Source organism: Astatotilapia calliptera, chromosome 18 (genome assembly GCF_900246225.1).
Source record: "Astatotilapia calliptera chromosome 18, fAstCal1.2, whole genome shotgun sequence".
NCBI lineage: Eukaryota > Metazoa > Chordata > Actinopteri > Cichliformes > Cichlidae > Astatotilapia > Astatotilapia calliptera.
In genome coordinates this window covers 5,090,837-5,117,818 of record NC_039319.1, presented here as the reverse complement: position 1 = coordinate 5,117,818, position 26,982 = coordinate 5,090,837, and the positions used below count along the sequence as shown (strand labels likewise).

At 42.5% G+C, this 26,982-nt stretch overlaps 1 protein-coding gene across 5 annotated transcripts in view; it reads right to left on the bottom strand.

The window, feature by feature from the left end:
• The window catches only part of LOC113009931 (disco-interacting protein 2 homolog C), a 226,316-nt gene that overhangs the window by 138,498 nt on the left and 60,836 nt on the right, over positions 1-26,982 (bottom strand). Inside the window, exon 1 of one of the 5 annotated variants that reach the window (XM_026148605.1) lies at positions 18,050-18,186. The exons of the other annotated variants lie outside the window; for them this stretch is intronic. The gene's annotated coding sequence lies outside the window, so the exon portion shown is untranslated. Of the gene's footprint in view, positions 1-18,049; positions 18,187-26,982 lie in introns of those variants that run through there. 5 annotated transcript variants of the gene reach the window in all.

Sequence of the window (26,982 nt, the reverse complement as noted above, 5' to 3'; positions counted from 1 at the left end):
ATCAGACCAGCAACCTTTCAGAGACACCGATCATCACTTCCCATAAGAGACTCATCACCGAGGACCTCAAACCAGTTTTTAATTCCCTGATTTCATTACCGTTACTTCCTACATGTCAGCTGACCCTGTCCAAGCCTTAGGTACTTTTTTTGTTTCTAATAAGTAACTGAAGCCAAGACAAATCCTTTTTCAATTTCAGCAGAAATCATAACATCGGTTTCCTCACAGACAGGAAATAAGTGTTGATATGACGGTTGGACTGTGTAAAGCTCGGGGCACAGCCCAGACAGGAGGAAGGGCCCAAGAGCCTGAGGCAGAAATTAAAGGAAAGTGAGAGGTTTGGGACATACACTGTTAATCCTTGTAAGTCCAGAGTGGACGAGTGTATCAGGCCGACTCATCGGAGGAAGGTTTGTTGCAACGGTTACACAGAGCAAAATGTAATCCCTGTCTGAAACATAGTTAGCATCTTCTATTCCAGGGGTTAGAAACGCAAAGGAGCTCCATCTGTGAGCTGGGGATTTACACACAGTTTGGTTCTCACGTACGCAGTGATGATCAACAATGTTACTGGTGTGGTTTCACTGGGACATTTCAGTTTGATTAGGATGGAAGTAGTTCCCCTTTTCTTAAATCTGACCTTTGAAGGTCAGGTCCCTTTTTAAATGCTGCTATGGTCTTATTTTTATCTGATCTTTACACTCATTGACACATTGTAACACTTCTTCCACTACTTGTTAACGCAAATATCTAATTAGCCAATCACATGGTAGCAACCTAAAGCATTTAGGTATGGAGGCGTGGTCAAGACAACCTATTGTTGGTGTGAGATTGTGCAGTACTGCTGATCTACCGCACAAACATCTCTCTGGTTTACAGCAGGGATGGGGGAACTCCAGGCCTCGAGGGCCGGAGTCCTGGAGGTTTTAGATATCACCCTGGGTCAACACACCTGAATCAAAGGATTAGTTCATTACCAGGCCTCTGGAGAAGTTCAAGACATGTTGAGGAGGTAATTTAGCCATTTAAATCAGCTGTGTTGGATCAAGGACACATCTAAAACCTGCAGGACACCGGTCCTCGAGGCCTGGAGTTCCCGACCCCTGGTTTACAGAGAAAGGTCCAAAAGGGTTACAGAAAGCATGACTAAGACCACGACACAGAATTTGGTGTAAACAATATGAAAGAACACGTTAATCCTGCAGGTCTGGTTTCACCTGAAACCTCTGCTGATAATGACCCACACACTGTTTCACCACTTGGATCATGTGATGAGGCACATGATCAATAGCGGGTCAACAATCCTCTCGAGGGGAAACTCCCACTAAGGTTTAAATACCTGAGACTCTCCACCACTTGTTCTTAGAACTGAAGAAGCTTAAGTGAAAGAAAGAATCCTGCTAAAATTGTCCCCAACCACGACACATTAACGCTGCTGCAGCAAGATGCAGGCATTTCCCATCTGTAGCAGGTCGAGGTAGAGCTGGTTTAAACTCCTTTTTTTAATATAGTTTATTATGGGTAATTAGTTCCCACAGGGGTCGGGTCCATCCAAAAGCAAACAATTCTATTAAACCACCAAACAATGCTCTTTGGGCCTGTAATACTCACTCAAATTAAACAATTTATAAGACGTTTAGAGTGAAAACAACTTTAATGCAACTTCTGAAAACACAGACGGGATGCTAACTTTTAAGGCGTCACAAATCGCTGCTGAATGAAGCTGAAGAGTAACGAGAACAGTAAAATTATGCTTCCTAATTTGCTAAAATTTGCAACACATGCTCCCGAAAAAAGTTCAAGTCTGAATATCACAACAACGCAAAGTGCCTCTAAATGTTACTCATCACTCTGAGATCCACTGACAGTCAATACGAGTATATTGTCACGGTTGAATGTGCTGCCACATGATGTCATACTATATGTGACAGTAACCAATCATCAGGTCTTCCTTTGAGCGAATCAGAATAATCAATCACACCCACTAAACCAATAAAGCCTCTCCTGTGAACACGACACAATAAGCCAGTGAGTTAACAATTACCACAAGCTTCACCAACCAAAGCTTGTGCCTTTTTCTGCTGTCCTCTCACTGCCATATTTGTAGAGCAGGAGGAGGATGAGGGGAGTGAGGAAAAAGAGGAGGAGGAGAAGAGGGGAGGAAGAGTGGCTCAGATTTCATTACATTCTCTACATGAGTAAAATGCCTGGGAGGCTCCTGCCTGCTTCCCTCTCTGCTCCCTGCTGAATGTGTGTTTGCACATGCACGCACTCCTCCGTCGTTTTCACCCTCTCTCTCACTTTCTCATGCAGAAAAAAAAAAAAAACTACCTGTCAGGATTTCGGGTTTCTAAAATGGATTTATCCCACAGGGTCGCTCGGGGCCGCTCCCACGAGCCACAGCTTCACAGAGAGACGAGGAGACGCAAAAAGGAGTAAAAAGAAAAGAAGAAGAAGAAAGGCTCTCCAACATGTGTGTTGTACATCTACAGTCATTTATACCCAGCCCTGTTTTCAGGTCATGTAACATTCATGGCAATGAATGCTAATGAATTGAATTCACTTGAATTGAGGGGAGGCGAGCGAATGATGCAGCTAAAGATAACGAAACAGACAGGAAGAGGGAAACGCACACCGTAACACAACCTGGCTCACAGCAGCCGGTCCGTTTCATGCACGGGCAAAAATCGGACCGATCGATCGAGCTGAGGCGAGAAGGAGAAGAAGACAGCGCCGCAGTCATGATTTGTGACGTGTTCACCGCAGCGACATGTTCCAGACTCGTCAACCAAACCCCAACGCATACTGATGAGCCGCATCTAAGAGGAGCGGGCGCTCTGCTGCAAATACACCCAGCTGCACAACAAGAGGCAGCCGTCGCCATCGTCACAGCGAGATCAACAGGTGGTGTTTGTGGCTCTGAGAGTGTGCACTGACACAGTTTCCTGCTCAAGCGCTGATGCTACACTGCAGTGTGCTTGCTTTTTGCTAATCAGGAGTAGAGCAGGGCGATATGGCCAAAAATATTTATCACGATATATATTTGAAAATTTGCGATAACGATATAACCGATGATATAATTGATGCGAGACAAAATACAACTCCACAACATTACTAGCGCAAAAAGACAATCTTCCATTTATTTTCACTTAAACAAGAAGCTGGTTTTTATGTACATTAAAGCTTTATAAAAATGTAACAGTGCAAATGCAAATTCCTTGCTGAAAGTTTAACCAAAAGGCATTTCCAGTAGAAATGGGCTGACATATCCTGAGCATAACCATGTATAATATCCACTGAAGTTAAAAAGAGGTGCTTTGCAACATTAAACTGCAGTGTGCAGTACGCATTTTTCGGACCATAAGGTGCACGGGATTATAAGGCACATTAAGTGAAACAAAGCAGTCAGATAAATCAAACTTTATTAAACTCATTCTTCTTGCTTCCTCCACTTCTGTACCATTGATTCATTAATGTTGAATTCTCTGGCAGCTGCTCTATTCCCATGTTGCTGCAGTATATTAATGACTAACCTCGTATTGTGGATGGATTATCTCAGTTGTTCTCCTGACTGACGCTTGGTCCGTTTACAGCATCCTGCCATGCGATTGCATTTGTCTCTAACCATGAAGAACCTTCACGTTAACTTTTATAAGTGGAAAAGTGTTAGTGTTCGTCCTCCAGCTTCACTGTTTATATTATGCTAACATAGCTGTGTCGCTAGCGATCACGTAGCACATCATTATATACCAGCTAGCCCAACTTCAGTAACCCTACAAACGTCACTGCTGTTTAGTTTCCTGTCTTCATTTATGTTGGAAGTGATAGCAGAGCTGTACGTTTGATTTTTTTTCAGAAATCTCTCAGTCAGAACATGCAATATCATGCTTAGGTAACTAGCGAAACTAGCGAGCTAACTTCCGCTAGCTTCCTGCTAACTTCTAACTCCGTTAAATGTAATAACTTTTGTTTTCATGGATGCCTGGAAGTTAAACTTTATAGTTACACCTGGTAAAGCAGCAATGCTGATCGTTTTATTAAAGATGAAAGAATTTAGACAGTTTTTAACGCTCAGTGATGCTGCAGTGTTCGTTTGACCTGAAGATACGGAGTTTAGGACCCAGATTACTCCCAGATTTAAGAGCATCTTAGTCCGACAAATACGACAATAACAACGGCCGCTTGCATGTTCTGCAAAAAAATGTGCTTTGTTGTGTATCTGACGGACAAACACCAAACCAGTTCCACATCACGGAAGTTGCACCATTTTTACAAACCAATTCTGGTTCATCTGTTTCACTCAACAATCGGCCATGTGCGTATGAAAACAAAGGCACTGCGCATGCGCGTTTTACTCCCATTCTATCGCGATATTTCATTTTCCTATCGTTGCCTAACATTATACCGGTATTACCGTGAACGGTATAATATGGCCCAGCCCTATTCAGGAGGTGTTCACACCTGCACTGAAGGACGGACTGACTCACAACTTTGTGACACTGGAAGTCTTGGAAATCGCAGGATTTTAAAAAAAGGGGGAGCAAACCTTCAATCACGACAGTTTGTCTTGGCACAAAAAGATAAATTTAACATCTTATTGAGTGCCGATGATGCATGAAGCAAAACATTCTTTATTTTTCTTATACAGCCCCTCACTTCATTCTGTCTCGAGCTCATTTCGCCTCCTGTGCTCACTCAGCGTTCCTGGTGTGGCCGTATTGGAGATATCGCTATGATATCGTACAAAAACATATGATTGTTTAAAAAAAGACAAGCCAGGAGCTGCTGTAGCAGCATATAACTGGACAGGAAATAAGAAAAAACATGAAAGGGACAGTTTAAACACCACAAACCAGTATTTTTAAATTACTGTATGCCAATTTCATAAACATTTCTCATTCGTCCCTAACATAAAAGGATTACTTTCAATGACCAACATTAAAAGCAGACAGCAGAGGCCAGGATGGGATTTGAGATTTAACAGTAATTTACCATTTTTAGTTCCTTCTTTTTATTCTGGAAACTTTTTGAAAATCCACTCCACTGCATCCACTACATCCTAAAACCCCCACAAACACAGCCTGACACGCAGAGTGAGATTTACTGATTGCAAAGGGATGTTTTAAAGATAAACGGAGTCTCCTGATTTATCAGGAAATATGATGAAAAACCACAGCCCTATATGGAAATGCCAAACCTGATCGAACTGAAGATAATGTCACCATTATAAAGCATTATTTTTTTTATGTTCTGAGTTCTTGAGGAGTATGGATTTAGTCCAAATATGAATTTAAAAGTCCAGGAACAGATCCTTGGACCTTTTGCAATAATAATTATTATTATTGTTTTTAAATTTTGGGCGGATGTTGTTGGACTCGACTCGTCAAACCAAAAGTATTTGCATGAAGAGACAGCACGAGTTGTGTTCAGCCTGTCCTCTTACTGCCTCAGTGAAAACCTAAAGCGAAGGCCGTGCAGCTGTTTCACCGTTTGTCCTCATCAAAGTCTGTTCAAAGCCAGACCAAGGATAAGAAAAGCTCATTAGCTGGGGTCTTAATGGTGATGATTGTTCATCCAAAACCCTCAGGACAATCTCTGTGATTGTGAATGTTGGGCAAATACTGTTACCTGAATAACGTCCAAACGGTTGGGTGAGATGGGTAAACACTGGGACTCTTTTGCAAGAGGACACTGGTGTTTATCCTATTAGCACGCGGGCTGGTGCGGCTGTGATGGGGCACGTCCCCTGGAGCCCAGATTTACCTGGAAAACCAACTGACATGTCAGGCTGAATGCTGCTGTTCCAGCTCGGTGAAGAGCTGAAGGAAGCACAGTGTGCTCAGCTTTTACTCCTGTGTAACACTGTGCAGCACAAATACTGAGTCCTAGAAATGAATAGTTTTTTTTTCCTCAAACAACCTCGACTGTGCTGACATTATTAATTTAACCACTAACAAATATTTAAACCACTGTCAGCTTTACCACGTAGCAGCGAGCTACATTTCTCTCAGACAGGTTTAAACTATTATAAAAGTGGAACAAATACAAACTATATTATACATGGATAAATCCATTTCTACACTGATAATTGGATACTATAAAACTACTAAACTCATCAGTCTGTGTACAGCAGCTCCGTGATTACCCTGAAACAATATTCTGGTTGATTAGATGGCTGAGATAAAAATGAGAAACTGTTCTGATAATCACTTGGCATTTGTTCATGTGTAAAAGGAGAGAAGTTCTGCATTACTCCCTGGAAACAAAGCCTTCAGTGCTTAGATCTTTGCTCTTACAGTTTAGCTGACCTAAGACAAAAAGCAGAGGAATACAGCCAACACTTCCTCAGGTTAGCGACCTGGTAATCAGCCTCAGTCACACAGCCATAAAGACCGGTCAGCGCCCGCCTTGCCGCCACAGATGTCGCTGCTACAGTCATCAGTTTGTCTGCAAATAGTCGTCAGCTCCCTGCTCAGTGGTAGCTTTTACTCTGAAGGCAGACTTTCTCAATATTTCACTAACACTTAGAGGTGTGTGTTTGCAGACATTTCAGCAACTTCCATGCAAACTGCATGCAACTGCAGCGATCTGCTACACAAAAGCAATCACAAGCAGTTAGCACCCTGTTTGTACCTGATTTCTACCAGTGACAGCTAACCAACGTTCAGCAACCAGTTGATGAGCGATTGCTGGATTTTGCCAAGTGGTTGCTGACGCGACTCTAGACCTGTGTGACTGAGACCTAAAGTGAAAAGCAACAGCATCAATCTGCATATATTTTTTATCATATTACCCCATTTGATCACTTCGCTCTCGCTCTGCAGGCCTACTTGTTGTTCCTAGAGTATTTAAAAGTAGAATGGGAGGCAGAGCCTTCAGTTTTCAGGCCCCTCTTCTGTGGAACCAGCTTCCAGTTTGGATTCAGGAGACAGACACTATCTCTACTTTCAAGATTAGGCTTCAAACTTTCCTTTTTGCTAAAGCATATAGTTAGGGCTGGATCAGGTGACCCTGAATCCTCCCTTAGTTATGCTGCAATAGACGTAGGCTGCCGGGGATTCCCATGATGCACTGAGTTTTTCCTTTCCAGTCACCTTTCTCACTCACTATGTGTTAATAGACCTCTCTGCATTGAATCATACCTGTTATTAATCTCCGTCTCTCTTCCACAGCATGTCTTTATCCCGTTTTCCTTCTCTCTCCCCAACCGGTCGCAGCAGATGGCCCCGCCCCTTCCTGAGCCTGGTTCTGCCAGAGGTTTCTTCCTGTTAAAAGGGAGTTTTTCCTTCCCACTGTCGCCAAAGTGCTTGCTCATAGGGGGTCATATCAATCAATCAATCTTTATTTATAAAGCACTTTTCATACAAAAAATGTAGCACAAAGTGCTTTACATAGTTAAAAGCAGCCCACCCCACCCTCCAACTCACTCCCCACACTCTCATTAACATAAATGATGTGAATACACACATATCTCTCCCCCCACCCCACCCCACCCACACACACACACACACGCACACTCAAAGAGTAAAAATTGGGCTGGGTTGTTGGGCTCTTCTCTGTATTATTGTACGATCTACTGTACAATATAAAGCGCCTTGAGGCGACTGTTGTTGTGATTTGGTGCTATATAAATAAAATTGAACTGAAATTGTGTGTTTAACCAGACACATGGTAGCTGTGCTGTCTCTAAACAGCTGGAACGGGAAAACAGAGGTGCACAAAAGTCTCAACCATTTAAGGGCAGTCCAATATCTCTACTCATTATCTTAGTAAATACATAGATACCCATTTACTTAGTTTTGACTAAGTTTAAGCGCACAAAGGTTTCAGGATGGAAATGCTCCTTCACACAGGTACAGCTCAGCGTACAATAAAGATCGGGGTTAAAGTTCGTTCTGTCTATAAGACCTTTTATCTCTGTCTTAAAAACTTTCATTTGTCTGTCTCCTTTTTATGCAGCCCCTCGTTTCTCTTGTTTCTTCAGCTCATCATATCAGCGAGTACATTTTTTCCAGTTACTCCACTCTTCCTTTAGTCTGCTGTAGCCTTCTGTCAGGGATTCTCAAACTGTCATCACTAAAAATAACAACAAGCTGTATTCTGGTGTAATCAGTGATTACTGTATGCGAGTGATGTTTTTAAAAGCCTCAGCAGTGTCGGTGCTTTCAGCTTCAGATGAACGAGGAGCCAGGTGTGTGTTTGTGTGTCCATGTGTGTAAAACAGGATGTGGGGGGAAAGAGGCAGAGGGGAACTGAGAAGGCGAACCAGTCAGGACACAGACATCCTGATGAGACAGAAACCACTGACACACACACACAGTGATGATATGTTAACATGAAGAAAGAGGCACTCACATACAGCGTGAGCCTGGAGGAAGGAAAACTGAGAAACACACACACACTGACCTCAGTCCTCCTCGCTGTCACAAGATAAATACTAGTTGAACAGCTTTAACAATAGGCCTACACTTCCCATAATCCCACAGGGAGACAGACTGTAGCAACAGAGCGGCCTCTCATTTTACACAGAAGCATAAAATCTTTATTTTAACATCCTGCGGTTCAGACTGTAACAACAGGCCTCTGAGCATCAAATTAAAATCAACTACCAGCTATTTTAGAACGGCCTGAACATTTTCTCAAACACACTTTCAGAGAAATGGAACCTGCTTGTGAGTTGGCAGGTTGTTATTACGGGTGGATTTATCACAATGGTCCCTTTTCTTTCTCCCTTATCAGATTTCTGCCCCTCTGTTAACTCAGGAATGTCTCTGGCCTTCAAGTAAAACTTAAGACATCGCTTTGTTAGCGGTTTGTAATTTTATACTTGCAGTATGACTTTGCTTGTGTTTCCCAGAGTTTGTAAAGTAGAAATCGGCCTCCTGTGGAACCAGCTCCCAGCCTGGGATCATCAGAAAGCCACTACAATTAATTTGATGTCTCTTTGTTATGCTGCTAACTAAGGACAGCTTGAGTTAGGCTGCTGTGGAATCTGCAATGACCCACCCAGCACCGTTCATCTACTCCTTTCTATCATCCCATCGCATTTATACACCAGTACTGCACTCTTGATATTCTCTGTCTCTAAAATCATGTGTTTAACTACTTAAACTTACATTTTGTGAACAAATACGTTCAAAAAGACAAGTACGACCAGCCTACACACAGTGCTTCATGATAGATAACCTCCTTATAATGGTAAAAACAAAAAAGCTGAATGTTGAATGCTGTGTGCTGCTCATTGCTCTTCCAATAATCCCTTATAAATGGGCACCAATAACAACAGTAACGTGTGCAGACCTCTATAGCCCAACTTAAAGAAAAACACAGCTTATTAACCTCCAGGAAGCTCATTTATTCACCTCAACTCAACTGCTGCAGACTCAACTCATTCTCGACTTCATTAAATGACAATTAAGCTACTGAGCACAAACGTGGGTCGACTGTTGGAGTGAAAAAATGCAGCAAAACAAATTTTAAAATAAAGCAAACACTGCTTCTCATATCGTTCTTCACACTGAATGATGTCGTTGAGCCTTTTATGCGGCGCTGCCAGCTCAAAGAAGTTTGAGGCAACTGCAAAGTTTTCCGACAGAGTTGACAGGAAGCCGCGAGTCCATAAAGTCCCCATTAAAACAGCGTGCGGTCAAAGAGGCGTGTTACAGCTGGATACAAAAGCAAACACACACAGCGGCTTATTACAAAGTGTCATTAAAAAAGAAACGTTTTTGCTTCAGCATGAATTATTTACCCTGTGACGACCTGAGTGCACAGCTCCAGCTTAAACTTCACCTACAGTGAAACCTCAGGTAAGCACTGGCTGCATGAGCTGAGGTGTGCGATTTCACTATGTGCATAAATGATAAAGTAGTGCTTTCCTAGTACTAGTACTGACAGTATGAGAAACATTCCTGCATCACTTGATTTCATGCGCTTTTAAGAGCCTCGTCTATCACGCACAAATACTCCAGCGATGGATGCATTGGTGGCAATTTGGCTTTCTGTACCATATTCAAGGGCACTTTGAAAATGCACCAGTCTAGTAAGTGGATAATCTGCTGTAGCTCGTGAGCATCAGCAGCCTGTTTGCAAAGAATATCTCCTGTGAGCCAACACGATGTCTGCACTCCTCACCAACGGGTCATCTGGATTCAACAACAAAATGAAATGTAACTGACAGAAGCCTTTATATTCAAATCCCTGCTTCATGGTGCAAAATGATGTGGTTAGAAATGATAAATATGTGATTAAGGTTTTGATACAACATGGGGGGGGGAATGTATATTATATATATTAAAACAAAAAAATTTATATATATAAAAATTGACAATTGTTATAAAGTCAAGAGTGTCACATTTTCTCAGAAGCCTTATTGTCACACGTGTGTCTGAGCACACCAACTGCTGTAACAATTGATTCAGACAGATAACGATCCCGTAGGGAAAAGTCCACACTGGAAGGCAGGAAAGGTGACGGGGGCATAAAGATTTACAACCAAGACACCGCAGCTCACGTGCACTTTGAGATCCTCCAGTTTGTTTCGCTTTTGCCTCCTGTGGAGCGTCGCAACGTTAAATGACCAATTTAAGACGTACTAATGATGCAGATGCACAAAGACACTGGGTAGAGCACCTGAACATGTAAACGGGTCATGCATGCTACCCCAGCACACACACACACACACTCCATTTAGCAGGCTAGCCCAGCTGAGACAGGGGGATCCCAGTCAAGCTCATCCTGAGAAACAGTCCATCACTGTGCAAATAAAAAAAGAAAGGAAGAAAAAAACAACTTCCCCTCGCTATCTCACCACTTCATCAGCAGCATAACTGATCCGCAGCCTCACAGCGAGCAGTAAAACCGTGCACTGGGATATGTATTACGAGGAAGAACGTGTGTGAGCTGGTGCAGAAAATGGAAGGCATGGGAAAACTTGCATCATTTGAGCGTTTGCATGCCTTTAGCAAGACACCGTACACACTTGCACTACATGTGCACACGTTTTACCACAGACTGCACTCTTAATATTGTCTATTGCGCTTCTCTTCTACTTGATTTAAATAAGACATATTACCAGGCAACTCATCGTGGTACACATGCTACCACAGAGCAGATAAGTTAGTAAATACCTCGGGTGACCGCCCGTGACCCAGCCTCATTGAAAATTTCACATTTACTAGAAAAGATATTAAAGTGTGCACGCTCCCTCAGGTGAAAATTGTATTTTGCAGCACTGCATGAGTTTTATTAAGAAATTTGTTTGGGTTTTATTGAAGAAATAACTCTGCACAGGAAGTTTCCTGTTATACTGATTTATAGAGTGATTTCCAAGCTTCTACGTGAGGGAAATGTCACAACAAGGAAATAATATCTTGGATTAAATCAGACCAGATTTGATATCAATCTGGTATGCACTTTTCCCCCCCAAGATATATTAACCATTTATTGTGCAGCAATGAGTATTATGCGTCATAAAAAAACAGTTTGGGTTCATAATAAAGGCGGTAGCAGCCTCTGCCTCGCAAAGCCAGAAATCGAGAGGTCCTAAAGGGACCCGGCAAAGGTGAATCAGTGTTCAGCTCCATCACCAGCTCCAGCTGGTGTTTGTTTCAGGGCTCAAAGGGAGAGAAGCAATCTAAGGTAAAGAAAACACTGTGCCACTATAATCCCTGTATTGTGTTACATCTATCCATTACACTCCAACAAATCCCTTTGGCCCTAAAACACGGGAACAGATGTGGCTGTTCGAAGATGATACCTCAGAGTTTAAGAGTTATGAGCATAAAAGAGGAAGAAGAAGCAGGTTTACTCGCTTTAATGCTGCTGCTCTACATGTGCAATCCAAAATTATGCCTGTAGCCTGAATGCACAAGTAAATTTAATAGAAGATAAAAAAAAATGGTGAGTATAACAAACATCTGGAATTGAACTACATTTTTTACTTTTTCAGTGAACCTCATCTATAGCACATACATTTATCTATTTACTTATATATTTTTATATAAGTTTAGTTTTCAGTGTTTCTGAATCAAAGGGACCCACTGGTCAGTGGGTCCCTTTGATTCAGAAACACTGAAAACTAAACTTTTTCGAAAGGATTTAATGAGAAGTCGGACTGAGATTCTCCAGTGATTGAAAACTCTGCAGGAATAAAAAGAACACGCGCTCTCAGGCTCCATCCAGAGTCCTCATCTGCCCTTCCAGCTTAACAACCGAGCTACCTTTCGCTCGTCCTCATCATCTCTAATTACACTCTCTGGTTTAAACGTTACACGATTAGGAGCTCGTTCGTTGAGGACGCCACCTTGGCAGCGCCGCTCTATCAAAAGTCAGGACGAGTCTTGTAAAATGTCTCATAATTCTGTAATAGGAAGAAGCTCTGAGTGCAAAGTTAGAGGAACAACTCGAACACTGTGAAGCACATGAAATATACTTGAAGAAAACCCGTTAGACAAATGAAATGAACTCCAGTGAGTCACTAAGTGTCATGTCAAAATTCTGAGAACATTTATGGATGTTTCCCAGTTTTTCCTGTTATGATTGTCTGGATAAACAACAAAGGAAATTAAGTCTCGTCAGTAAAAAGAGCAAAAACCTGGACCTTGCATGAATGTTAAATCACAGCAGCCCTGTCTGGTAACATGCAGGCCTTTATCCCAGACAGTGGCTGAAGGAGATCATGCTGCTAACTAGCAGAGTCCAGGCTGACAGAACGCAGAATAGTCGAATAACCATCAGAAAATATTGAAGTATTTCTGCTTTAAAATGCCAATCATCACTCATTTTACAATACTGGCTTGAATAACACATAAACATCAAACTCCACTGCTTCAGTGTTTTTTCACCCAGAACTGGTGGCTCAACTTTCCTGCTAGTGTAAACATCAGTGCTGCGAACTGGAGTTGATTAACTGTAAAATTAATTCTGCATCCTTGACCTTTTCCCTCCTTCAGCTGCAGCAGCATGACGCAGCAAAAGCAGAAGACAGACCTGATGCATTATGATGACTGTGACGGCAGGCGGGTCAGGGACGCAGGGTTGGCCGAATCTGTCTATCCGAAGCCATTCGCCTTCGCAAAGGAATGAAGTGGAACAGAAAATCAATTTACGGAAGAAGGTCAGCTGCTGGCAGCCGCGCTGAGAAAACCACCTGAAGGTTGAACCCCACCGCAGGAATGATAGCTTTGTTAGCATGCCAGTTTGGTATCTGATATGCTTCAGTTTCGGCCTTAACCATGTTCGATTTGATTCAATTTAGTTTATGCAGCCCCAGTTCACAGCAAGAGTTGCCTCAGGGTGCTTTATATTGTAAGCCAAAGATCTTAATGAAAAATAGGAGGGTTAGGGAAAAATAAAGTTAAAAAATTAATAGTTTTGACCTTCGCCAGATTTTGGTTTGGATAACTATTATTCACAGCTTTGTCCATTTAAACTGATGGGAAGACAAAGAAGGTTTTTTTATATAAAAATAATTGAATTTGCTGATAAGATCATGAATGTGGAGTAAAACAGAGATTCTAGTGGAATAATTTAAGTTATTACACAAAGTTTTAACATGTAAATATAATGGAATAAACTAACAATTAATCAAATTACACATGGAACAAAAAAAAATTCAATTAATCTTCAAGGCAAGAACAGATATTCAGAGCTAGCATGTATGACACAGTATAACTGCATGTTAGCATGTAGCCTAGCATGCCCTTTCTTTCTTTCTTTCCTTGTAAAAGACTATATAAAAAAGGGCTTTTTAAAATAATCTTTAATTAAGTTTTGATCTTAAATCTGGCCAGAGGCTTATCTAGAGCCCAGGAATGTCTCGTGACCTTACTGTGATGCTGATGCTTCAAATCAAACTGTTAGCCTAGCTTATCTGTTTTAAAGCTAAAGGGCAACAGCTGCTTATTCTGGGCCAGATAAGACACCCAGCAGGCTGTGTGGGAGGAGGAGGAGATGGCCAGAGGTGAAGGTGCTATTGCGAGAGGAAGATGCCTCCTTCAACAGGGAGCTGCACCTCCTCTTAAAGCTGCTGGCACTCCGTCACACCAGACAAGATTAGCATTGCAGCACAGAAGCCAACAGAGATAACGCAGAGTGGTTGAAGCTATAGCCAAACATTGGTGACGTTTCAGCGCTATATATACACAAAACCAGAGGTGTTAACAGTGCTGCTAGAACAGGCCCCAATAACCTGGAGTTTTTAGACCCTGTCAGTAACTATCGGGTCTCCCTGCATTCGTCGTCATGTGCTCGTCATAACAAACAACAACATGGACTGTTTCACTGAAAGATTGATGGGTAAACCCACAGATATGGGAGCCGGCTGCAGTCCCTCAGCGTGGTTTCCCTCGGCAGGTGGTCCTTTGAAAGGAACCTGATGACAGACTGACGGAGGAACTTCTGCTATGCTGCTAATGGCTGCTGCTGAAAAACACGGGCAGAAACAGTCTTCTGTCGTCCACTTCCAGGAACAGCTGTGCCTGTTTTCCTTATTTTAGGAATGAGAAAACGGACTCTCAGTCAAAAACCTTTCCTGTGATTGTTTCAGTGTTGATGCAAGGATAAGGCGTATCAACCAAATCCAAAAGGAGTAAAACCCACCCTGACAGAGGAAAGAGATCAAGCATGTAAACTTGATTTTACACTACAGAAGAGGTGAGGTACACTCTGGACAGGCTGCCAATCTGTCACAGGGCTAACACAGAGAAAGACAGCCATTCACACTCACACCTAATTTAGAATGACCAGTTAGCCTAACCCCGGTGTTCGGACCGTGGGAGGAAGCCAGAGTACCTGGAAACATGAGCCCAGAGGCTGGTCAGCAACCCCGTGTCAACCCCCGGGAAAAATAAACATTCCCTAATCAGCTGGCAACTGGTTGATGGAGGATGCTGGCAGTCTCTAGAGGAAAATGGTTGCAACGAGCTATATGGTGTCTCAATGACAACCTTGATGTGATCACCAGCAGATTGCTGTAGTTGCCCATAATTTGCACTTGTCAGCAGTAATGAAATTCATAAAAAAGGTGACACAAACCTTCAAAGGGAAAGTTCTGCCTAAAGAAACGTGTTGAATTTTGATGATTAGTTAGTGAGTGTTTGCAGACTTGTCACCATCCTCAATGCAACCAACCAGCAATCACAAGCAGGTTTCTGGTGCACCACCCCCTCTGCAACCAGTTTCACCCAGACACACTCCAGCAACCTCCAGCAAGACTTTGTCAGCCAATCGGGGAATACAGTACATATTTTTCCCTAGCAACCAGAGGTGGCCAGCAGGCTTCAGATGGTACAGTGCTTTTGATTCCTGGGGAAAGGACCCCAAACCCTAAAGCAGTTCTAATTCAGAACAGGAATCTTTTGCAGTGCTCGATTAAAATGGCCTTCTAGTTTTTGGAAATATTACTGTATTGCACCATATTCAATAAGCTTTGAAGAAACCGAGAAACTGTCTGCTCAACTAGTCAAAGAAAACAAAATCTTAACGAAACAGACAGAAATGTCAGATTAGTCAGAGCCAATAGGTCAACTAGAATCTTCAGGAAACAAGCAGAGACATCATACTTCATCATCTCTTCTACATCCTGTTTCCCTTTGCACCCAGTTGTAATTACACATAAGAGAAGTGGACAGAAAAAGGTTTATTTGCAAAGTTTCATGAGAGTCACAGCATGGCTTAAATGTGCAAACGGGACCACAGACTGCCTCAACCAGTTGCTTCTGTGTGCAGCGGGAGTCCGTGTGCACGCTAGCCGAGCACTACCAAAGAAAAACCACAGCTCTTCGGTGCCACTAGTGATAAAACACACACCAGGCTACATTCAAAACAACTGTGCACTGCAATCGCTAGACATCAGCAGGTTACTTTAAGGTTAAACATCCTTCACGGGAAAACTAAATCACTGAAGCATCACGATGCTGCAGCATACACCAAAGACCAACTTTGGCAAAGTAATCAGACCAACAAGTTTTTTTCTGGCCTCTTTTAAAACTCGTACCTTTCTGAGCGTGCTGTATATCTGTCAGTCTGCAGGATGTGCACCAGTCCAGCTCCTCCCAGTCTTTTCCTCCCCCACCAACGTCCCCATCAGACTGTCCAACCAGACGACCGGCGAGCCTTTTCATCTCCATGAATCTTTCATGCTGCCTAAAACACCACTAACACTCGCTGGAACAAATCCCGTCGACAGACTCCTTCCCCTCCTCCTGCTGGGGAAACAGGTTCATCTCCTCATCGGGGACCTCTCACCACTTTCTCCGTCTACCTCGCTCCCTCCCTCTCCCTCTCCCTGACAGCCTGACCTACTGTGTGCTTCCTCCTCTGTCTTCTGTCTCTACCTCGCTGCTGCCGTCTCTTTCATCCTTTATTTGATCTCCTGAGTATTATTCCCTTTTTTCTACTTCTCCATCTGACCTCAATATGAGCCAGATAGTCTCCACGCCCATCCACACCACACACAATGGACCAAACGCTGGGATGCACATACTCTTGTTTTTCTCTTTAACACAAACCAGAATAAAAACCAATCAAAACACCCCGTTTTAAATCACTGAGACAACGTTCAGCTTGTCAGATGGCTTATATGTAATTAAGCATGCTGTTGTATCATATCAACTAAATGTTTTGTAGTTGGTTATTAAGGAAGTGGATGAGCAGGTGTTACGTCACCTTATTTGTGCATGTAAACCAATGTGACACCAAACATGACCTCAAAAGCCTGGACTGCAACTGAGGAAGTTGACACTTGTGAAATCAGGTGTCAGCTGAAATAAGTCAGCCTGGACCACACACTCACACCCACACCCACACCCTCACCCACACCCACACGACCTTTAAGTGCTCTTATCAGTGGCTGTCAGTTCCTGAATGTGTCATGAAAGGACCAAGTGTGAGTGAGTCTGGAAGTTGTTTTTTTCTCCTCTCTGGCCTCTAATGGTTTAAATAACAGGCATCATAACTGTAACCAGATCCTCCACATGCATGTTGAACTGTAACACATACAGATGAAGTCACATGTTGCTTCTTTAATCCCAAATTTTACTTTTATCTTCACATGCTTCACATGCAAGGGGATTTCCTCCACATTTCCTCTTTTCTCTCACATAAAATACAATTTCACATACGTCAGTGTGTGTAGAAGTGATCCCCGTGAGGCAAAAGCTCAGTTTCAGATACGTTTTTCTGCTCTCGCTCTGTATGACGTCAACAAGAGGGGAAATCCACAACAAGGTGATCTAAGTAACACAGCTCAAGCTGTGAGCACAAAATCCCCACCCACGGATGTTCTGCCTCATTAAATTGTAACCTGGATGTAATAAGGTGGTTCTGAGGTTGGGGGCGTTACAACTAGTTTGGTCTAGGTGGAGCTGCTGCTACTACTGAAACGCTGCAGCTGGTGAGATTATGGCCACTCCTGACACGTTCGCACTCAAAGCACTAAACTGTAAACATGAAAAAACTGGCTGAACACGCAAACACAAACAAGTCCGATTATTCTATTACGCTCGTACGCGTTACTGATGGTTAAGACACAATAAAACTCGGCTTTTTGGCCATGTTTTCTTACTAGATCCATCCCCACTGGTGATTTCTTTCACATGTTGTCAATAACTTTGGAACTCGAGGTTTACATTCAGTAAATGTAAACATTAATTAAGGAATCAGTCACCATTAGATTTGGAAAGGTCCACAGTTGCAATTTTTTTTTTTGGGGGGGGGGGGGGGGGGGGGGCAAAAGTAATGAATCAATCCCAGAAGGCTACTGATGAAGCTTTCATCCTTATTAATACTGAATACAAACAATCAACCGTGTCAACTGCACGACTCCAGCCCTAGAAAATAATCCATGTTTGCTGTAATTTCTCTCAATCTAATCTTCAAATTTCGGATCTTCAAATTTCTTATTTTACTTTCAAGTTAATGTTCTCTCTATCAAACACTGATATAGCTTATAAAAGCCATAGTTAGCACAAAGAAGCAACTTTTAACTCCTTCTGATCCTTAAAATGATATATGTTACGATATTAATGTTATGATTTATTGGATTTACCTTCGGAGTAAGGCAGGATCCAGCGTGCTGCTAAAGGTGTTCCAGTCAGCGCGTCGTCTCTCTGACTGACCTCCAGACTGTCTGAAGGGCTGCCGTCTCTGCTGGGTGTCTGACTTGAAGTCCTCAGACACAGACTGTGTCACACGAAAAACGCTCCCTGGAAACACGCTCGCTGTCTCCATAAGTCAGGTGAATAAATTAGAGCTGCTGTATTATTTAACCGTGGCACAGTTGAACGGCCGGTCTCCCTGCTGATCCAAATCTGTCACTTCACCTCACACGCCGCTCAGGGTGACAGGGCCCTTCTGGCCAGACACACACACATGCAAACACACAAACACACACCCAGGTTGGCATGTGCAAACATACACTTGGTGCAAGTAATGTCTCCAAGCAGAAATGTGCATCTCGCTGCACAAAAATACACAAAAATGCAGTCTATGCAATCTTTATTGGCACACACACACACACACACACTCACTCTACTGTATACAGTACTGTAAAATGCCCATATATTATGCATGCAGAGAGACATGTACAGTCTCTGTGCTTTCTAGGACACCATTTGTTAAAGATCCATTACCACTTTATCTGACCTGAGCTCACTGTTTCTCCTTTAACATTTGTTATTTTTCACTTATTTATTTTCTTATTTATTAAGGAAATTACAAAATAGCAAAATTAACAGCAGACTTACAGCATAAATTGAATGTACACCTTATTATCTCTACATAGAGAATAACTAATAAAACTCCTATGAGCTGAAAGCATAACAGCCAGCAGACCACTGAAATCAAGGCCAACACTTCCTGTTCTCTGCAAGAGTAACTGTTTACAGTTTGACTATGAATTCTGATGATTTTTCAAAATAAAAGGCTAAAGCAAGATAAACCTGAAGTCCTTAAAACTGCATCATAAGCACTGCAAACAGCCTTTGTGTTGGTGGCGGACTTTAATCTTCATTAACACAATGAAAAACAAAAAGTGAGATAAGAGGCAGCTGGAAAACTCTGCATTTGATAAATGATGACAGAAAGACACTACGGAAGTAAACAAGAGGTCTTCACAGGTGTGGAAGAGGATGAGCAAAGAAGAAAGAAGCAATCCCGTCCATGCATCTGTCGCCTTTCCAATTATCCAATGGAGTCTGCCATAGGGAAAGAGGCGGGGTAACCCTGTACAGGTCGCCAGTCTGTAACAGGGCCAACACAGAAACACAAAACACCACTAACACTGACATTCACATCTTAGAATCACTAACTAACCTAACCCCACTAACTGCGTGTCTTTAAACTGTGGAAACTCCGCCCAGATGGTGGATCCAAACCCAGGACCTAACCGCTGAACTATGGTGCTGCTGAAACAAGTTATAAGAGGCAAAAAGACACCTTATGCGTTTGTTTGCGTCACAGTCAGCCTCTGATGAAACGGCAGCATTTGATGGTCTGGGAATAAGAATGCGTTTGACTTTCACGTGTTTGGAGATGATCGTGCCCGGATCCATTTATAGCCATTATATCAATGAGGAAGAGACTGAGACGGAGCGGCTCAAGTCCAACTTGGATCTTGTCTGGTTTTCCCAGAAGCCAGTAGACCCATGAAGACCTTTAATGTAAACTGCTGCAGAAAAGAGAACCTCCCTTCAGGTCACTCAAGGATAAAGCTCACCAGTGAATCTCGGCTGCTCTCAAAAGAAGTTTCTTTGGCGTTTCCTGTGTTTAGGTTGGCCGGCGGACCACTTTTTCCTTTCGCTTGCTCTGTTCTTCCCTTTCATTTCCTTTGGCATTCCCTCCTCTCCTATTTATGTCTCTTTTAAATCTACATCTGAGTTCCCTCCCTTTCATTCTTACCTTTCTCACTTTTTCATAATCCTTCTCCCTCCCGTTGCACTCCTTATATTCCTCTCTCCAGCTCTTTTCCCCCCTCTTATCCAACCCGCCACCCCATCCCCATTTATATCCTCTCTCTCGGTGTGTATCGTGGCCATTTATGGGCAGTGTGCTCAGAGCTAAATCTCCCTCAGGCAGCCTCAAACACAAAGTCAACATTTCCTAAGGATTGAGGAAGGTGGAATAGAGTCCTGCTGGCTTTGTCGCTATAAAGAGCCTCAAATCTTATCCGTCCAGCAGCCATGTTCCATCAAAATGTCTTTGGATAAGGACAAAGAGAAATGACATCACGCACAACACTGAAGGAGCACACTGGTTTCCACTCGGTGTTCTTGGTTTAAGAGTCAAGTAAAACTAAAAGATCAAAAGCTACAGCGACAGGTGTGAGAGTTTTTGAATCACTCGGACCACAATGACCTGAAGAACATCAGAGTGGGATTTAAACTCCGTCATTTCAAAAGGAATCTGTGGTTTGAATCATGCAAGCATGCAGGCATTGGCCATGCACCTATGATACCCTGGGCCGCTCTCATTCCTGGGGCGTCAAATAAAGTCGCCGCTGGCATGCGTCAGCTACGTCCACGGTGCCCTTTGGCAGTGGGGCACATTTTAAAACCAGACCACAGCGTTTTTCTCAGCCTACCAGGTAGTTTTAAGTGCCTAAACCAAACAAATCCAAGAGTGAGGAAAAAAACTAAACCAAGTGCAAAACATAAAAGTAGAAACGAACCATGTTTTGCTTGTGGATAAACCAGCCAGTGTTGCGCTATGTGACAGCCTCTTTGGAGACCCCTATGATTAATAGAAGAAACATGAATATTAATGATCGTTTTTCACGTGTGGTTCAAGATATCCCGCCGACACACATCTACACATAAACCACCACGGTCTCCCAATGAGGGCGTAACAAATCATTTCCATTGTATGAGGCGACAGTTAGGAGGCATATGTTGTTGGGAGCATGCAATAAATAATGCAGAGGTTTTGCTACAAGCATATGTTTCCAATGTGCATGTAAAATGAGTGCCTTGGGGATATTTCTGGTATGTATCCCAACATGTATGCTACCTGTGTGCAGATTAGCCTTCAGAGAACTGTAACTGTGTGAGTAGCAGAGCCAGTCAATGCAATGAATCCCCCCAAATGTCATTTTTAGCCATGCAGTTTGCCTGTCCTCAGCACTAACCCCAAGTATCAGCATGATGTGCCTGTTAGTTTCCACACAAAAATAACCTGATTAAACCCAGTTGCTTTAATTTTAAGTTAGCTCGATTTAAAGGAAAACATTTTCAGAACTGAATGTGTATACAGCAACAGTAAGGTAATCAGTGTCTGGAGACCACATCACCATGGTGTAGTGATCTTGTAATCCCACTACTTGAGGCAGGTGTAACTGATTACTTTGCCAAATAAGATGACACAGTTTCTGTCATGAAACGTAACCATCGTGGCTCAAGAGTTGGCAGTTCGTCTTGTAATCGGAAGGTTGCCGGTTCGAGCCCCGGCTTGGACAGTCTCGGTCGTTGCGTCCTTGGGCAAGACACTTCACCCGTTGCCTACTGGTGGTGGTCAGAGGGCCCGGTGGCGCCAGTGTCCGGCAGCCTCGCCTCTGTCAGTGCGCCCCAGGGTGACTGTGGCTACAATGTAGCTGCCATCAACAGTGTGTGACTGTGTGTGTGAATGACTGAAAGCGCTTTGGGGTCCATGGGGACTAAGTAAAGTGCTATACAAATACAGGCCATTTACCATTTAACCAGTGCAGAATAAGCATCAGTGGCACAGTTTTTACTTCTATGACAATTCTTTGTATAACTGGCAGAGCACATATTCAAGCACGTCATTCATGGTGACTGAATGACAGTGAATCACACACTTTAGACATTTGAGCGTTTTCTTTATTTTCCTTTATTTTTATAAAGTTTTCTATGGCAATTTCAAAACAGATTTATATTTTTTGTTGTTTAACAGACTATTTTTTTCTTGCTTCCAGAAAGCAAGTTATTTTTATGTTATAAACTATTACAACAATAACTGAGCACGACATAATACAACCCTAATTTTATAACCACCTGAAATTTCAGTTGTCACCACCAACAAAACTCTGCCTACGTCTTTATCTCTCCACCACAGCTGAAGTGGATTTAGCTGGAAATTGAAAATTCAACCCTAATTTTGGATTTACGACCCGTTCTTCATGTGCAGACAGAGTCTGACTATTCCATATGGAACTATAGATGCTCATATTTCCATTTTTGAAGAATTTAATGGATTTTTTTCAGAAACCTGCCACTAAATTTATCTCTCCGCCACTGTTTGGTGCCAGACAGGTATCTGCTTTTGATTCAAAAACTGGTGCCGCCTCCTTCTGGTGCACAGGAGGCTGAAAGGCTTCATGGGTTCTTCTCTTTTATATTAAACATACTCATTTCCTCTTCTTTGAATATAAAAATTATTGACCTTTGCAGTCTTGCTTTCTTCCCGTCCGACTCTTTGCCCTATTTTTATGCTTCTCTTACATCTGGCGTTCCTCCTGAGAGGGAATTAAAACTTATTTCATGATTACTTGCAGCAGACTTCTACTTCGTCCTCCTTCCTCTGTCCTCCTCCACCGCTATACTAATTCCATCAATGCATCTCAAAGGGAAGCTGAACACACAAGGACCAGTTGTAATTAAGTCTAGTGTCTCGGGGCTACGCTCACCTGCTGCCTCCCTAAGCACTGCTGACACCCACCGAGGCTGACCAATACTTCATTATGGCTTAAGTGAAAAAGAATCAATAGCAGCTAGCAGAGCAGTCAAGTCTGTATGGCCTCCGCTCGACTTCCCTGTCAGGCATCAATCACAGACAGAGAAAGAAAGGCAGACGACCCAGAGGAAAAAAGCTGAACAGCAGAGAGCTTCAGCGAGAAGACTCAGCCTGTGCTGCAGACTGCTAATAGGAGCAATGTGCAGCTGGCAAGTTTTGTGATGACAATAACAAAAGCAGAGCTTCTTTGCAAGATGAAAGGGAAAAAAAGTGATACTGAGCACTTAACCTGTCTGGAGTAGTGATAAAATCATAAATCTCTATCAAAATGTCAGTGAGGCAGAGGTAGGAGAGAGAAAAATAAAATCAAAACAACAGGACCACTGCCAGCGGCGGCAAAAGGACTTCAATTATGTACATAGAACCTAAACTCTGTATGCAAAAGTGTAGAAGGTCAACAAATCCACCCAGCTGACGTAGATATTTGTCTTCCATTTTCAGGGAAAAGTTCATCTCTTGCATTTGAAACTGCTGAACGACTGACATCACTGAGTCAACAAACAATAGGTGACTCTTCAAGGTGTAGAAATGCAAACAGAAGCCAAGCACCTGCTTCCCTATTGTACTGAGAGCACCCAGCTCTGTTTATAGCTTCAATAATCCCGGCTCCACAGATCTGTGAACTTTGAATTTCCTCACGAGCAAACTGGGTCACTGAAGCATCTGTTGTAATGTTGTATGTAAAACCAGATGTAGCAGGAGGATTTGAGTCCGTGGGAGCAGGTGAGGAGTTATTTTAACACGTGCAAAATAAATCAGACGGATCTTGACAAAGAGCCGTCTTCACGCAGTACAAAGGTGGTGAAAATGCAATGTGATAGAGACCTAAATGTGCTCTTTGTCTATGGCAAAAAGAATCAGCCATAGTAATATAAAGTCATCCGACAATATTAGGATTCAGATTTTTCCTATAACTAATTCGCCTATACCCAAATAAACAACATCAGCGTGAGCAAGAACACTTCTAGCCAGAAAACAAGGTCCTTCACTAGACCTCCATTAACTATACAGAAACCTGACCCCTCCCTGGCCATTGTGAGTAAGATAATAACTCTGTTCACTGATGATGCCGTCCTTTTACGCGGTGCTTTTCTCTATTAAAACACTGTGGTCATGAATGGGCTGCAGGACAAAGCAGAGCACAGTGAGCGATTTTGTTTCCCAATGAGAGTTTATCACATCCTTCCTGTTCTCAGTAAATGAAGGAGGGGGTCGGGGTACAGTTCCCATGTAAAAGGACAGGTCAGTCTACCCTCCGCTGAGGGGAAAGTAGCTCATCGCCAGAGGATCAGGTAAAGAAAAAGAAAAAAATCAATGTAGCATATTATTGTGGGATTTGTGAAGTCTCTAGATGCAAGAACTGCTTGAAAACTGTAAGTTGATGAAGCAAGAACTGGACTTTGCAACCAGTCCACCAAGTTAGGAGTTTGAGATTAGGCAAACTGGTTCCTAAAGAAACTGGAAGCTCTAATGTGGTCTGCAAAGAAAAGATGTGAACAAAAGCTGATTGAGCAGGCTGTCCACGAGCAGACAAGCTCATGAGACTAAATATAAGCCTGGAAAATATATTTTTATAGCCCAAATCCACCAATTTGTCAAATTTAACAACTTTACTGTACAGCAAAAGAGAAATGACCATTCATTGCTAGGACCCTCACGGTTATGTCCTTGCTTTGGTTGCCAGCAGATTCCAGTGGTTCACCTGCTGCTTGCAGGTAGACTTATGTGACAACACTATCCAGCTACTCACACAAACCAAAAACAGATACCGTGAGTTTGCTGTCATAGAAAACGTTGCTGCAGCCAACACATTTCAAACTGTGCAGTTTTTCCACATATCCACACGTCAACCTAACGTTCCCGCCAGGACAACAAATATTCCAAAACACCAAATACAACAGCCAAAGTTGTATTTGGTGATCGTGCGGGCGATCGTGGCTCAAGAGTTGGGCGTTCGCCTTGTAATCGGAAAGTTGCCGGTTCGAGCCCCAGCTTGGAAAGTCTCTGTCGTTGTGTCCTTGGGCAAGACACTTCACCCGTTGCCTACTGGTGGTGGTCAGAGGGCCCGGTGGCGCCAGTGTCCGGCAGCCTCGCCTCTGTCAGTGCGCCCCAGGGTGGCTGTGGCTACAATGTAGCTTGCCATCACCAGTGTGTGAATGTGTGTGTGAATGGGTGGATGACTGGATATGTAAAGCGCTTTGGGGTCCTTAGGGACTAGTAAAGCGCTATATAAATACAGGCCATTTACCATTTACCAAAGTGACAAAGGTTATGCTTCCGTTCAAATGGTTTTGAAAAAACAAATAAATGTTTGGAAAAAAAAAGATAAAGATGAAAGAAGGAATTGCATTCATTTAAATAGTTTCTTAATAAAAATTAATCATCTTGTTAGACTTCCATGAAATCTTTAAATGTAGGAATCAAATAAATAATGGATGAGTGACTTATACATGTGCAGTACAAGTATATTAGCATATGACAAAAACACCAGTCTTATTCTATGCTACACCCCAGAGAAAGTAAGTCAGTGAGTTCACATTTAACTGCACTCATCTTCAGTACTTCATTAATATTTCCAACAGATTCTGGGAAAATCCTTCCAAAAAGCACTCAAGGTTCCCCAGGTATGAATGAATCACACGGCTCAGAGTACAGCTGAAATAAAAAAAACTTTTCAGTGGACAGGTGCTGAAGAAATCACCCAGTTCCAAAAGTCCTTGAAATATCCGCAAAGCACGAAAGACTCCTTATTTTCAAGCCAGCGAGCCTCCGATCTTATTCAGCTGTGATGCTAAGTAACACAATCTAACCTCTTCACTTTCAGAAGTAATTACCTGAGCAGACTCTGAGGCCTCTGAGGTTTTTATGTGAACGAGGCTCCGCCACACTTAAACCAAGCTAATCCAGATTAATGCCCGGTCGGGGCTTTTCCTTCATGTTGGCCTGATGGAAATCCTTTTATTACAACAGCTTTGTCCAGCCATTAAATTGCAATAAATAATTTGTCTCAAAACGTTTTAAAAATTACATATTTTAGCCTCCAGGTGACTTTTAGATTACTTTATCCAGTTTATTTTTAGGCCAGTGCTTTATTGGTTATTTGCCATCTGTCTTGAATGAAATTTCTAACTTCAAAGTTTAAAAAAAAAAGTGCAATTCCTCATTTTTAGTTAGTAAAATGGCTACTATTTTAAATAACCCTTTCACTGTTGTAATCTTTATTGTAACCATTAAAATTAGCCCGAGTGGGATTAAGCAACAGAGACATAAATACAATGTTTGAGTTTTAAACCAAAGCTAATTAGTTACTGCTTTCTCTGCAACCTGCTTTGCAACCCATCTCCAACCAAGCTCCTCCTTGTGTTGTGTCTGACTTCTCATAATGCTGTCATTGGATTAGCCACAGATGGATGGACTGGGAAGTCCCAGTTCAGAGCCATGCCACCAAATATGATTAAGCTTACCAGTTTCAATACTTTGTTGCAGAGCAGACTTTCAATATTAAAGACAATTTTATGGGCAGACTTTTTATGCTGGACATTTGAAACAAAGCTACATGCATGCAGGGTGGTAGCAGCAGCAGTTAAAACAGCTCTGTGCTGTTACACAACAAGCACGAGAGACTCTCAAGAGAGGCTATACACCAGCTGAGCACAGTCCAAAAATGGCTATTCTGCGACAGAAAAAAGAAACATTCCTTAAATACTAAAGTGCACAATCTACTTCAGTCCAAAGATAGCCCTGCAGCGCTGCCTCCGAATCCACTCGGGTTTCACTGAGCAGGAAAGAAATTGAGAGCCGTTCCACAATGCGAGGATTATGTGATTATTTAGAAATACATCTAAATCAAATAAACGTACATAGACTCGTGTCGGTGACACTGTTGACACGGTGATTTGTCCCTGTGGAGGTTTATGGCCATTAACCATCCCTTCAAGCAGTAACACATCAATCACAGCAGTGACTGAGGCAGCATTAATTTAAAAATGAGAATTTGAAATAAATTATCAGAGCTCTAGTTAACAGTATAACCCAAGTAGGGCCCTCTGAGGCCACTAGAGAGGGAATTAGTGCTCAGTTAATTATGATACACTGATATGCATGTTTCCTGGGGGTTGAGAAAAATCAACAAAGTGCACAAGGACTGCTATGAAATATTCCTCTAAGCGTTACACGTTTATCATTAAGGTCCAACAATTCTCTGGAGTCAGCAACAAATGTAGCTTTTAACTACAA